The sequence below is a fragment of the Tenrec ecaudatus genome, chromosome 9, assembly GCF_050624435.1.
Source record: "Tenrec ecaudatus isolate mTenEca1 chromosome 9, mTenEca1.hap1, whole genome shotgun sequence".
Lineage (NCBI taxonomy): Eukaryota > Metazoa > Chordata > Mammalia > Afrosoricida > Tenrecidae > Tenrec > Tenrec ecaudatus.
Window position 1 is genome coordinate 96,252,371 of NC_134538.1, and position 13,684 is coordinate 96,266,054.

Below are 13,684 nucleotides of genomic sequence, written 5' to 3' on the forward strand. Positions count from 1 at the left end.
ACAAAGGCTTTCCTCAAAAGAACTTTTGACATGTCAATCAGTGTAACACTGCAGTTACATTGAAGTGTTAAGATGATTACATTACGCTAAAGATTTCATAAATATTTGCAACAAATATTGAAGATATTTAATTTTAATATTTCACATCTAAAGGGTAACATCTCTTTAGCCATATCTTTAAAAAGTTAGGAAGCATTTACTTTTCTGTAATCTTAAAATACATTTATTTGTATTTTTTTGAATATAAAATTTCGAAGAGACACCTCCCCCACTGTGTTTTATAAGGGCAGGAAACATGAAATATTAACATTGATCAAAAATGTATATAAAATTTAGTCAAGCTGAAGTGAAAAGTACTCTCAGTATTTCAAGATCAGATGAGGTCTGGGGATCAGGAGAAAACCCGTCATCAACCATGTTCCGCACGCGGGGAGAGAGAGATTCTGCAGCTCTGTAAAGAGTTTAGGTGTTCTGTGATCACTTAAAACATTCTAAGGAGGGTGTTCTTCTTCGACTTTTCTTGATCTAGACTCAATGGAACTTTGAAATTAACTCTCTTCTCTTTCTAGGAAAGGGTCTCTGAAGAACGTATTCTGACTAATTTTGAGTATCATCATAAATTGAACTATAGTTCCCTTTTTGTTCCTCAAAGGCACTGGCTAAACCTACTGCGATATGTTCAGTGTACTTCTGTTACTATGTTCTCCCCGCCATTGGTGTATTCTTCCTGCATGTGTTATCATCGGAATGCTGCGTTTCAGTTTCTAGTGTGATGAAGGTACGAAAGCATATCATTGTTCACGAGGATTCTATTTTCCAAAGTCTTTATTCTAGGATCTTAGAAAAATCTTCCAGTATGATGCATTCATTACGGATATCTGTGCCTGCCCATGAAACACATAACATTCCTCTAGTTCTTTGAGTCTTCCTCACCCGCCACCATCTTGACCCCAGTCCTGTCTTTCAGTTCTGGCTAGATTGGCACATGTACACTAGTACAGATAAAGAGCGCACAGCCTTCTGAATCCAGGTCAGATAAACCCTCCAGGAACAGAAATAGGAGTAGTGATACCAGGAGGGTGGAAGGGGGAAGGTGGGGAGCAGAGGGGAAGAAGAAGGAACAGATCACAATGATCAATGCATAACCTTCCCCCCTGCCCTCCCGGGGAACGAACAACAGAAACCATGGGGGAAGGGAGAGCGAGTGATGGGCTGAAGATATGAAAAGAAAAGTAAGTTATCATTTATTGTGGGGTCATGAGGTGAAAGGGAGTTGGGGGGGAAAAAAGAACTGATACCAAGGGCTTGAATGGAAAGTAAATGTTTAGAAAGTGATGATGGAAACATGTACAAATATGCTTGATACAATTGATGTATGGATTGTTATAAGAGCTGTAAAAGCCCTCAATAAAATGATCTTAAAAAATTAGCTAGCAAAAGGGGAACTGATCATAACGAACCCCCCACCCCAGGATGAATAATAGAAATGTGGGTGAAGGGTGACAACAGATGGTGTAAACTATGAAATAACAGTAATCTAATAATATATAATTGATCAAGGATTCATGAGGGGTGAGTAAGGGAGGGAGGGGAATAAAGAGGAGCTGATACCAAGGGCTTCAGTAGAAATAAAATGTTTTGGAAATGAAAATGGCAACATATGCACAAGTGTGCTTGTTACAATTGAATTATGGATTGCTATGCGTTCTTTAAAGCCCACAATAAAAGTATTAATTATAATAAAAAGGACAGCTGTACACAGACATCATTCTTTCAGGGACCTCCTTAGAGGAGTAGGGGTCCTGTGGAGTTGAGTTTGTAACAGACAATGCAATGCATTACGCGGAACTGGAGTATGCATACGGTATGTTTTAACTCCAAAAAAGGTGTAAAATGGACTGTATATCTTATTTATGAGTATAAAAGTTCTTTGACGTTGAAAATAAAGAGACAGAAGTGCTAATGCTTGGACTGATTCATTAGACAGCATAATTCAGTTTGCTTGCCACAGATTATCAAAGAGAGAGCATTATTAAGTCAATTATGATAGGTGTAGTTGGGCTAAAATGTAATAACTTAGATCTCCCTCTTGACCTATTTTAAAGCTGTTTCAGTTTTTTAAAAAAAATGTGAAGGGGAAATACATGTGGATTAAGCCCCTGGTGAATCCTCTCTGACCATGGACTACAGTTGTGAGCAGCCTTGCTAACATGAAGAATGCATTAGAAGGGGCATTGCTGCAGATGCAGTTAGGCTAAAATTTAGCACCCTATCATTTGATCTCCCTTATGATCTTTTAAAATTTGTTTTAGTGTTAAATGTTTTCTATTTTTTTTCAATTAAGGGTTTTGTCTGTTTTACTTTTTAAATTAAAAATATTCAAATATTTTTAATTTTTTTCTATTAATGGAAAAGTATTCAAATTTTCTGTTTATGAAGCCCAGGATAGGAAAACCTACAGAAATAGTAACTTGATACTTAAATCATTGAATTATATGGTACATGAATTACATGTCACTAAAACTTTTTTAAAATGCCGCCTCCCTGCCAAAGATAACTATCTTCTCAATTCTATAATTACAGATTAGTTATGTACTCTTTTGATGGAACTTCTTTCAATCAACATATGTCTCCAAGCTTTATTAATATTATTACAGTAATAGTTTGTTCATTTTCTTGTTATATAGTATTCCAATGGAGCCTGTCCTAAGCCATGGTATTTTATTTGGCTCATATTCACACCCACCTTTTGTCTATCACTTTGTCTTACTATGGTGGTTTTTGTGTTGTTGTGATGCTGGAAGCTGTCACCGGTTTTTCAAATGCTAGCAGGGTCACCCAAAGTGAAGAGATTTAGGCAGAGCTTCCAGACTAAGAACAAACTAGAAGGAATAGACAGTCCACTTCATGGGAATTAGTCCTTGAAAGGCTTATGAACAGAAGCAAAACATTGCCAGATACCGAAAGCCTTATGAAAAGAAACAGAACATTGTAAGAGATAGTGCCAGGCGATAAGCCACTCAGGTTGGAAGGCACTCAAGCTATGACTGTGGAAGAGTTGCCTTCTCAAAGTATAATGGACCATAATGGCCTGGATGGAGAAAAGCCTTCGGGATCTTCCTTTGATGATGGGGCACAACTCAATGTGAAAAGAAAGAGCTGCAAGCATCAATTAATAATTGGAACCTGGAATACACAAAGAATGCATATCAGGGAAAATGGGAGCTGTACAAATAAACTGGAATGCATAAAAATGGACATTCCAGGCTTTGGTGAACTGAAGTGGACTGATAATAGCCATTCTCATGAGAAAATCATATTGTTTGCTATGCTGGGAATGAAACAAAGGCACTGGCATTGCATTCATTTTCCAAAAGGACATTTCAAGATCCGCCTTGCAGCATAATGCTGCTGGCATGGAATCATATTCATCCACCTTCAAGGAAATTCAGTCACTAAACTACTGTTCAAATTTATGCACCAATCACTATAGCTGATGATGAAATTGAAGAAGTCTACCAAAGTCTTCAGTCTGAAATTGATCAAAATGCATTGATAATTATTGGTGATTGGAATGTGAAATTTGGAAATAAATATGAACAGATGGAAAATATGGACTTGATGAGAGAAATGAAGTTGGAAATCTGATAGAATTTTGCAAGACCAATGACTTGTTCATAGCAAAACCCTTTTTGTAAACAACACACGGACTTCCCCAGATGGACCACACAGAAATAAAGTTGACTTCATCTGTGGAAGGAGACAATGGATATGCTCAATAGCAGCAGGTAAAACCAGGTTATGGACTGACTATGGAAGTTGCTCTAATGTAAGTTCAAGTTGAAGCTGAAGGAAAAAAAAAAACAATTCATGCAAACCTGAAAACTACTTTGAGTGTATCCCATCAGAATTTTGAGAACATCTAAATGACAGATTTGTTTTATCAAACATTAATGACACAGACCTGTTGAGCTGTGGGAGGACATCACGAACATCATACATGAAGAAAGCAAAAGGTAATTAAAAAGACAGAAAAGATCATTGTGAATGTCAGAAGAGATGCTGAAACTTCACTTAATTGTAGATTAGCTAAGGCACGTGGAAGAAACGATGAAGCCCAGGAGCTGAAGAGAAAACTTCAAAGGGCAGCTTGAGAATATAAATGATTATAATGCAATGTGCACCGCTCTAGAGTTCGAAGGCCCAAAGGAAGAACATGCTCAGCATATCTTAAACTAAAACAACTGAAGAAAAAATTATGCCTCAAGTTACAATACTGAAAGATTCTCGAATATGGAAAGAATGCACTGTCACTGTACCAAAAATAACCAGTCATTCAACACTCAACTATTTCAGCAGGTAGCATATGAGCAAGAACCAATAGTACTGAAGGAAGACGTCCAAGCAACACTGAGAGCATTAGCTAAAAACGATATTCCATGAGTGGCTGGGATACCAATTGAAATGCATTAACAAACCAATTAAGCACTGGAAGCACTAACTCAGCTATGTCAGGAAATTTTGAAGACAGCCACTTGGCCATCTGACTGGGAGAGATTCATATATGTACCCACTCCAAAGAAAGGTGACCCAACAGAATGCTGAAACTATAGAACAATATTAATATCACTTGCAAGGTAAATTTTGCTGAAGAATATCGAAGAATGTTTGCAGCGGTACATGGACAGGGAACTGCCAGAGGTTCAGGCTGGATCCGAAAAAGGACGTGGAACAAAGGATATCATTGCTGAGGCCAGATGGATTTGGGTTGACTGCAGAGGACACCAGAAAGACCTGTACATGTGCTTTGTCGACTATGCTAAGGCATTTGGCTATGTGTATCGTAACAAACTTGGATAGCTTTGAGAAGACTGGAACCTCAGAACATTTCATTGTCCTCATGTAGAGGCTGTGCTGGATCCAAGGGCAGTTGTATGAACAGAGCAAGGGAACACACATGGTTTAAAATTGGGAAAGGGTGTGTGATAGGGTTGCATCCTCATCGTGATTATTCAATCTACATGCTGAGCAAATAATCAGAGAATATGGATTATGTGAAATGTGTTAGAATTGGAGAAAGACTTATTAAGAAACTGCAGTATGTAGATGACATCACCCAACCTGCTGAAAGTGAAGAGCGTTCAAGCACTTGCTGGCGAGGGTCAGCATTGCAGCCTTCAGGATGTATTATAACTGCAAGTAAAGCAAACCGTCCTCTGTGGAAAAGATTAAAGGCGTCAAGAATTTATATTGCTTGAATCCACAACCAAAACTCATGGAAGCTACAGTTAAGAAGTCAAACAACTTATGGCATTGGTTGTCTTCTGCATAAGACCTCATTAAAGTGTTAAGAATCAAGGATGTTACTCCGAGGACCAAGGTGTGTCCGATCCAAGCCCGGGAATTTTCAGTGACTGCACATACATGTGGAATTTGGACATTGAATACGGAGACCAGAAAAAATGGATGCATTTGTACTATGGTGCTGGTGAATAACATTGAAAGTGCTGCAGACTTCCCCAAAATAAAAACAAAATAATCGGTCTTGAAAAGTGTGGCCAGAATTCTGTTTAGAGGCAAGGATGGTGAGACTTCATTTCACACACTTTGGACTTGTCAGAAGAGGCCATTTTCTTGGGAAGGACTTCCTGCTTGGAAAAGGAGAGGGACAGCAAAGAAGAGGAAGACCACTGACGAGATGGGTTGACATACTGGCTTCAACAACAATGGCTCAAACCCAAGGACAAATGTGATGCTGGCTCAGAACTGGGCAGCAGTGTTTCATTCTGTTGCAAGAGGGTGGCAATCAGTTGGAACTAACTCAACAGCCCGTAGCAACAATAATATCCATCCATCCATCCATCCATCCATCCATCCATCCATCCATCCATCCATCCATCCATATATTTATCTAACCTACCTTCCTACCTACATTCATGGCAAGGTTCATTATCTTTTAGATCCATTTTCCATGATATTTGAAAAAATCATTTTATTGGGAGCTCTTACAGATATCATAATATTCCATGGGTCAATCATATTAAGAATTATTGTACAATAGCTGCTACAATGAGTTTCAAAACATTTTCTTTCTTCCTGAACTCCTTGAAATCAGTTCCCCTTCATCCTCCCCCTCCCCCCGAGGAACCCTTATTTATTGATTGATTGATTTATGCCCTGTCTTACACCATTCAATATATCCATTCACATACAATTCTGTTGCTCACTCCCCTCCAGTGGGGTTATAAAGTCATCAATGTTATCAGCTTCCCCTTCCCCCCTTTCCTGTACCCTCATGGAACCATTACTCCCGTTACTGTTTCTGAAGGTTTATCTATATTGGCTTTCATGTATCAAACGATCTTAATTATACAAATGAAATATGCAAGTCTAACACGATTAATGAGGTAAATCCAAAACTACCAATAGAAAGAAGAGGAAATAATAAAGAAGTAGAGGATAGTTATGTGCTTCATCAGTGCTATACTGCACTCTGGATTTTTTAATCCCTTCTTTGTGGCCTTTCTGAGAGGGATTGTCCAATTATCTTACAGGTGGGTTTGGGTAGCTCTTCACATGTATTTGGTTTTGAATTTCTGATACCTTTTCCTGTTGACACCTCATGATCACATAAGCTGGTGTGCTTTCACATGGGTCTTTTCCCTGCTAGATGGCTGCATGTTTAACTACAGCCTATAGCCAGGTACCATCAGCTTTCTTCCCCACATTTGCTTATGCATCAGTTTTTTCTTAAGTTATCATGTGAGGAAGGTGAGTATCATACAAGGCCACATTATTATAACAAACCATTCTTGTACTGAGGTAAGATTTAAGTAGAGGTCCAAAGTCCATCTGCTTCCTTGTTGCAATTGTGTGTATATATTTATCTATATACATATACCTAATTATCTGTATACCTATACCTATTTTTTGTTTCTTCTTCTTTCTTCCAGTTCCACTATCTTGTTTACCCATCATTCACCTCTCACTAATTCCTCTCAGATACAATTGAATTGATCAAACATGACCAGGAAAGCTACACCCTCTTCACCATCAATTTTTGAACGCTTACTATTCCCCTGTCCCTGTCCTTATTGGCTCATCACTAACCTCACCCTGCCTCCTCCCTTCTCCTCGCTCCTGGAACTCTCCTTCTTACTGATATCTCCTTGGGATTGTCTATCCTGCTTATCTTGGATAGATAAGCTCCTCCTCTCCCTCACTCCCCTGCAAAAAAACAAACAAACACACAAATAGTCCCAACTCTAACTGGGATCCTGATACAGAGTAGATGAATATCTCTCTGTTAAAAAGTGAGATGGACATGCTATAATCTAGCAGACCACTCCCCTTTTCTTTCAGGGTCCCATATTCTGTGACTTGCTCACCTGACAAAACAGACACTCTTTTAATCTTCAGCAAACATGTCTGAAAGGTGTGTATCCTAAAAGTCCCCATTGCTATTCCTACAGTCAGGGATGGAGCAGTCTAGTACCCTCCACCCACCTTACACCTTTAGACTTTCAGTATGGCCCCCTTGTGAGTCACCCCAAACCAGTTTAGATGAGTCGCCACTTAGGAGTGCTGTCCCCTGAGTCAGAAGTCTACAATCGGGATTCCTTGGGGATTTTGTGGCTTTGCAGCCATCATTGGCCTGTTGTTCTCCCCTCTTGGTTTGCCCCCATGTGGGCAGGGCAGAGCAGCCAATATCCCCAACTGTACCATCAGGGCTGTCCTCTGTAGCACTGCCATCTAGGGAGAAGGCGTCATGTCTCTAGATGAGGCTGGTCCTGCAGTCCTCTCTGGGAATGAACTGCTCTGAGCAGGAACATCACCCGCAAGGGCTGGCACACTGAAATGAGTACTACTCTCACTCTCCTTTTCTTGTGGAGATATAAACAGTATCCCCCCCCCCCGGGTAGGTTAATGCCCTGAACACCCCCCCACTCTACCCCATTGTCAATGTTTTTCTTCCTCAATCTTTCTGTGGGCCTTAAAGGCTTACGGGGTTGGGGGGAGAGAGGAGATGCCTTTCAACACAGATGCAGTCTGCATCTTTTTTTGAATAACCTATGAATCATTGGGTTTGATCTGACTCATTCCAGAGAACTTGGTCCTCTGACTGGGAATTATATGTGTGTATTTTCCCCCTTATGCCCATTCTGCTGTTTGAATTTACCTGAGTAGGCTCATGTTATACTTGGCCAACTTTACTCAGCATTATATCCTCCAACTCTTTCCACGAGATGAGGTGTTTCATCATTACTTTTAGGGGTGCGTAGTATTCCATTGCATGTATATATCAGTTTTTAAATCCGTTCATCTGTTGATGGAAATTTAGGCTATTTCCAATTTTTTTGTGTGTGATTGTGAACTGCGTAGTAGTGAACACTGGAAAGCAGATGTCTGGTCATGGTCCGTTTCTTATTTCTTCTGGGTATATGCCCAGTAGTGCAATTGCAGTGATGTAAGGTAACTCAATTTCTATACGTATTGGGTATTCACAAACCTTCTTTCACAGTGGCTGTATGTATCTACCAGACCACCAGCAGTGAATGAGAGTTCCTATCTCATCACACCACCTCCAACATTTGTTACTTTCTGGTTTATTTGTTTTTTTAAACATTTTATTAGGGACTCATACAACTGTTATCAAAATCCGTACATACATCAATTGTGTAAAGCACATCTGTACATTCATTGCCCTCATCATTTTCAAAGCATTTGCTCTCCACTTATGCCCTTTGCATCAGGCCCTTTTTCCCCCCTCCCTCCCCATCCCCTCCCTCATGAGCCCTTGATAATTTATAAATTACTATTTTGTCATATCTTGCCCTGTCCAACATCTCCCTTCACCCACTTTTCTGTTGTCCATCCCCCAGGGAGGAGGTCACGTGTAGATCTTGGTAATCGGTTCCCTCTTTCCAACCCACTTACTCTCTACCCTCCCAGTATCGCCCCTCACACCCCTGGTCCTGAAAGTATCATCCGCCCTGGATTCCCTGTGCCTTCAGCTCCTGTCTGTACCAGTGTACATAATTGGGCTATCTTTGTGAGTGTTAGGTGGTATCTCATAGTTGTTTTGATTTGTTTTTCCCAGATGGCTAATGATTTGGAACATTTTCTCATATGTTTATTGGCCATTTGAGTTTCCTCCTTTGTGAATCTTCTGTGTAAATCTTTTGCCCACCTCTTCAGTGGGCTATTCATTTCTTTCTTGTTGTAAGATTGCAGGATTCTGTGGATTTTAGTAATAAGCCCTTTGTCTGATATGTCATTACTAAATGTCTTTTCCCAGTCTGTGGACTGTCTTATTATTCCATTGCTGAAATCTTTTGATGTACACAAGTGTTTTATCTTTAGTATGTCCCACTTGTCTATTTATTCTTCCTCTGGGTGTGTTTCCGTCCTTATTTCTGAAAGCTCATGCATTCCATGAACTAAAGTCTTTAGCTTTGTCCCAATTTTCTCATTGATGATCTTGATAGTTTGGGGTTTTACTTCAAGTTCTGTGATCTACCTTGAACTTGTTCTTCTGTATAGAGTGAGGTAAAGTTCTTGCTTAATTATTCTGCAGGTTGATATCCACTTTTTCCAGCACCATTTGTTAAAAAGGGCACCTGTTTCCCATTTGTTATTTTGGGGCCTTTATCAAGGATCAGTTGTCTGTATGCTGCTTCTTTAATTTCTGTTCTTATCCATTGGTCTGGGTATTTATCATATGCCAGTACCTTGCTGTTTTGACAACTGTGACTGTATCATATGTTTTAAAGTCAGGTAATACAAGCCCACCCACTTTATTCTTCTTCTTGAGGAGTTCTTTGCCAATTCTGGGCTTCATCTTTTCCCATATGAAGTTGGTAGTCAGTTTTCCCCTTTCTTTGATAAAACATGCTGGTATTTGCATCAGGATTGCATTGAACTTACATAGGTGGCATTGACATCTTTACAATATTGAGTCTCCCAATTCACAAGCATGGGATATTCTTCCATTTGTGAAGGTCCCTTTTGGTTTCTTGTAATAATGTTCTATAGTTTTCCTCATATAGATATTTTTTAAGGTAGGTGTATCCCTAGATACTTCAATTCATACCTGGTTATTGTGAATCAGGCTACCTTCTTGATCTCTTTTTCTACAATTCCATCAATTGTATATAGCAATCCCATTCACTTCTGCTTATTAATCTTGTATCCTGCCACTCTTCCTCTATCGCTTCCAGCAATCTTATTGTGGAGCCTTTGGGGTTATCAGTATATCACATCATATCATCTGCAAATAATGATAATTTCACTTCTCCTTTCCCCAGACATATACCTTTAATATCCTACCATTGCCTTATATTATTAGCTAGGGCCTCCAGGACAATCTTGAATAAAAGTGAGGACAAGGGATGTCTGAGTCCCCTTTTTCTGTGGGAATGTTTTCATCTTTTCTCCATTGATTATAAAGCTTGCTGTTGGTTTTTCATATATAGCTTCTATTATGTTGAAGTAATTTCCTTCCAGAGCCCTGGTGTGTCACGAGACCTGAACATACTTCCTTGACCACAATCAGCCTCCCAGTCCCCCAGCCCAGCACTTACTCGTGGAGTTGCCCTTACCTCAGCACCGCCTTCCTGGAAGCCTTCCATGAATTTTTGAAGTCATGTATCTGTATTTACCTCTACAACGTATGAATCATAACATGTTATAAACAAGTATTTAAATATTTTATGGGATTTCAAACTAACAAAGTGAAAGTTTCTATATTCTAAGGGGTATTTTGAGGACACTTAATCATACAGTTTTTGTGTCCATCCAAGTAAGGCTTTCCTATGTATCTTCTCTTTCCGTACTCAAGGCGTGGGTTGTTCTGAACTAGTTGAGACTCCAGAGGTTCGTTCTCCAAATCACAAGTGCACTGACTGTACATTTAAAGTCTAATTTGAGGTTTGCTAACTTCTGGGCCTTCAACCCTCAAAAGAACAGGCAGTTATTTTACTAAGTGCACTGAGTGTAAGACTTCGTATTTTACGGCGCTCTTAAAAAACGATCAGGTGTAATCTAAATCAGTGAAGTAAAGAAGGACATACAAATGATAGGAGTCAATTTAGAAGTTGGGGAACAAACAGGTGTCCTTTTGTTTGCTGGCTGTTGTTGAAGAAGATTTATGGTTTCAGTGTTTTTAATTTTCTCTAAGGTGAAATACTGATTCTTCCTATTTTATCTATGTACTAAATGTGATAGATAAGAAAGTTCTCTGAAATTTGAAAATTGTGAGACCTATCAAGGATTTATAGATGGTACAGTGGAGTCCCTGGGATGACATCATCCCTCTTTGTGGGATCCCCATAGATACAAGTTGTAGTCAGTGCTTGACACACAGTCAAGTCAGTAACAAGAATCCTATTATCCCTGTTGAATACCTTCATTCTGGATACTTAGTAGGTTTGTTTCACATGAACACTTCTGTTGCTATAGGAAATAATCTCCAAAAAATCATGTAAATATAATTAACATAATTTTATCAGGGTAATTTTTCCTCCCCAATCAGGAAACTGATTGGCATTTTATCTTTTTATCAGGAAATAAATTACCGTGCAGTTTAATTCAGAAAGTAACATCTTTTCATTAAATTGATTTTGTAAATGAGAGCAGGTCTGAAACCTTGTTAAAAACACAGTATGCTGTATTTTGTTTTTCATTTTAATCAGATTTAATCTGTAAATTTCTTTATGCATTTGCATTTTGGATGATCTCCAAGTCTCTTGATTAGTGTATCTATCCATTTCCTCACCTAGAGGGCAATTAATCTTATCTTTTCCCTGGAGTCCCTTTTTAATACATTAGTTAGAGTAAGGAAATAAAACACAAGATATCAGTAAAGAAATCATCATGTACTTTATTTTCTTTCCACCTTGAATCTAGATAGACTAGGCATCCGTGATAACCCCTGGCACTCCTTAAATACGATCTCCTTTCCACTTAAAGGGGCAATGGGGAGGCGGGTGAGGGGAGACGCCGGGGAGTGTAAGATAGGATATAATAATTATTTATAGACTATCAAGGGACCAGGAGTGGGATCGGGGAGGGAGGGCGACAGGGGAAAAAAAGTGAAACCGAGCTGATTCCAGGAACCCAAGTGGAAGGTGAATTATGAGAATGACGAGTGCAACGAATGTATAAGGGTGCTTTGCTCAATTGATGTATGTACAGATTGTGATAAGAGCCTTATGAGCCCCAATAAAAAGATCTAAAAAAAAAAAGAATACGTCTACAAAAAAAAAAAGGATATACATGGATCCTTTGTCCTGTGAAAAAGTGGATTTTTCTAAGGAATGTGAAGGATTGGCAGGATTCAAAGATGGATTCTGATCTGCATGAGTTAGAGTATCAGTTCTTGAGAGGGAAGAAGAGAGAATTCAGTCTCCAGGAAAACATTGACACTGCCTGGAAGTGGCTTTGCTTTGCTCTATGGAGTCACTGTGGGTTGTACCACGTGAGGAGATGCTATTGCCAGCTAACATATCGAGGTCATGGATGCTACTAAGCATCCTCAATGTACACGTCAGCCCCCGCAACAGAGAACTAATAAGCTCGAGATATCATTGTGAAGATAGAGCAAACCTGGTGTAGATTCAAATGACAATTAAGTTTCACGATTACTTGAAAATAATGTAATCATAGGAAATTAGGGGATGAAGAAAGAAATTTCATTGAGGACATTTGAAATAAATATAAAATAAAAGAATGATTCAATGTCCAGTTTGGCTGGTGTTCAGTGCTGTAGGGTTCATTTAGTGTCTGACCTGTCAAAATTACAGTGAGAGACCCAAGTGGACTTTATGACTTAAATCTTAATGTTGCGCTTCCATGAGATGGGGCTGTCACAGGATGCTTCCAGGGTGCTTCAGCTTTTGTAGATCTCTAGGATATGCAGAATCCTTTTGCAGTAAACTTGGCCTTTAAGACCTGGCAGGACCACTTCCGAGGCTAATGAGTTGTTGGTTATGTCTTGGATCTGATCTGAACCAAGCTTCATCAAGGCACATGGTAAGACCAATAAAGGCCTTAGAAGATGCAGACTCAATGGAACTTCCTGTTTGGAGAGAGTAAATGTCTCCCTCGAGGAAAGGAAACGTCATACTGAGGATCCCTTCCAGCCTTCGTCTTCTGGTTTGTGCCCTATTCCTTTTTGGTTAAAGATAGACCTTTCCCTGTGGCTTATGAATTTTATTTTAACTTGTGAATTGGATCAGATCAGATCACTAATTTTACATTAAAAAATCCACACTTAATTTCATCTCATTCACTGCAATTCCATTAATGTAGTACCATTTATGCTATTTCCTCCTTATGTTTCCTGTTTCTTTACCCCTTTTCCCCCTAACCCTTCTGAACCTTGTCCTTGGATAAATGCTGCCCTTTGGATCTCAATGGTTGATCATTTGAACACAGATGTAGTTCAGTTGCAAACCCTAAGGGTGACTAAGGGCCACGGTCTTGGGAGTTCTACCAGTCTCTATCCAACCAGTAAACTTGGTTTCTTTTCTGATTTTGAGTTTAGTTCAACATATTTTTCTGACTCTCCAGGGCTTCATAATGTGACCCTTTGAGAGCAGCTGGTAATGATGGCAAAGCCCCTTCTCGTTCTCGCAGACAGCGAATCCTTTTGACACACGATTTGACCTGGGAAACAAGAAAG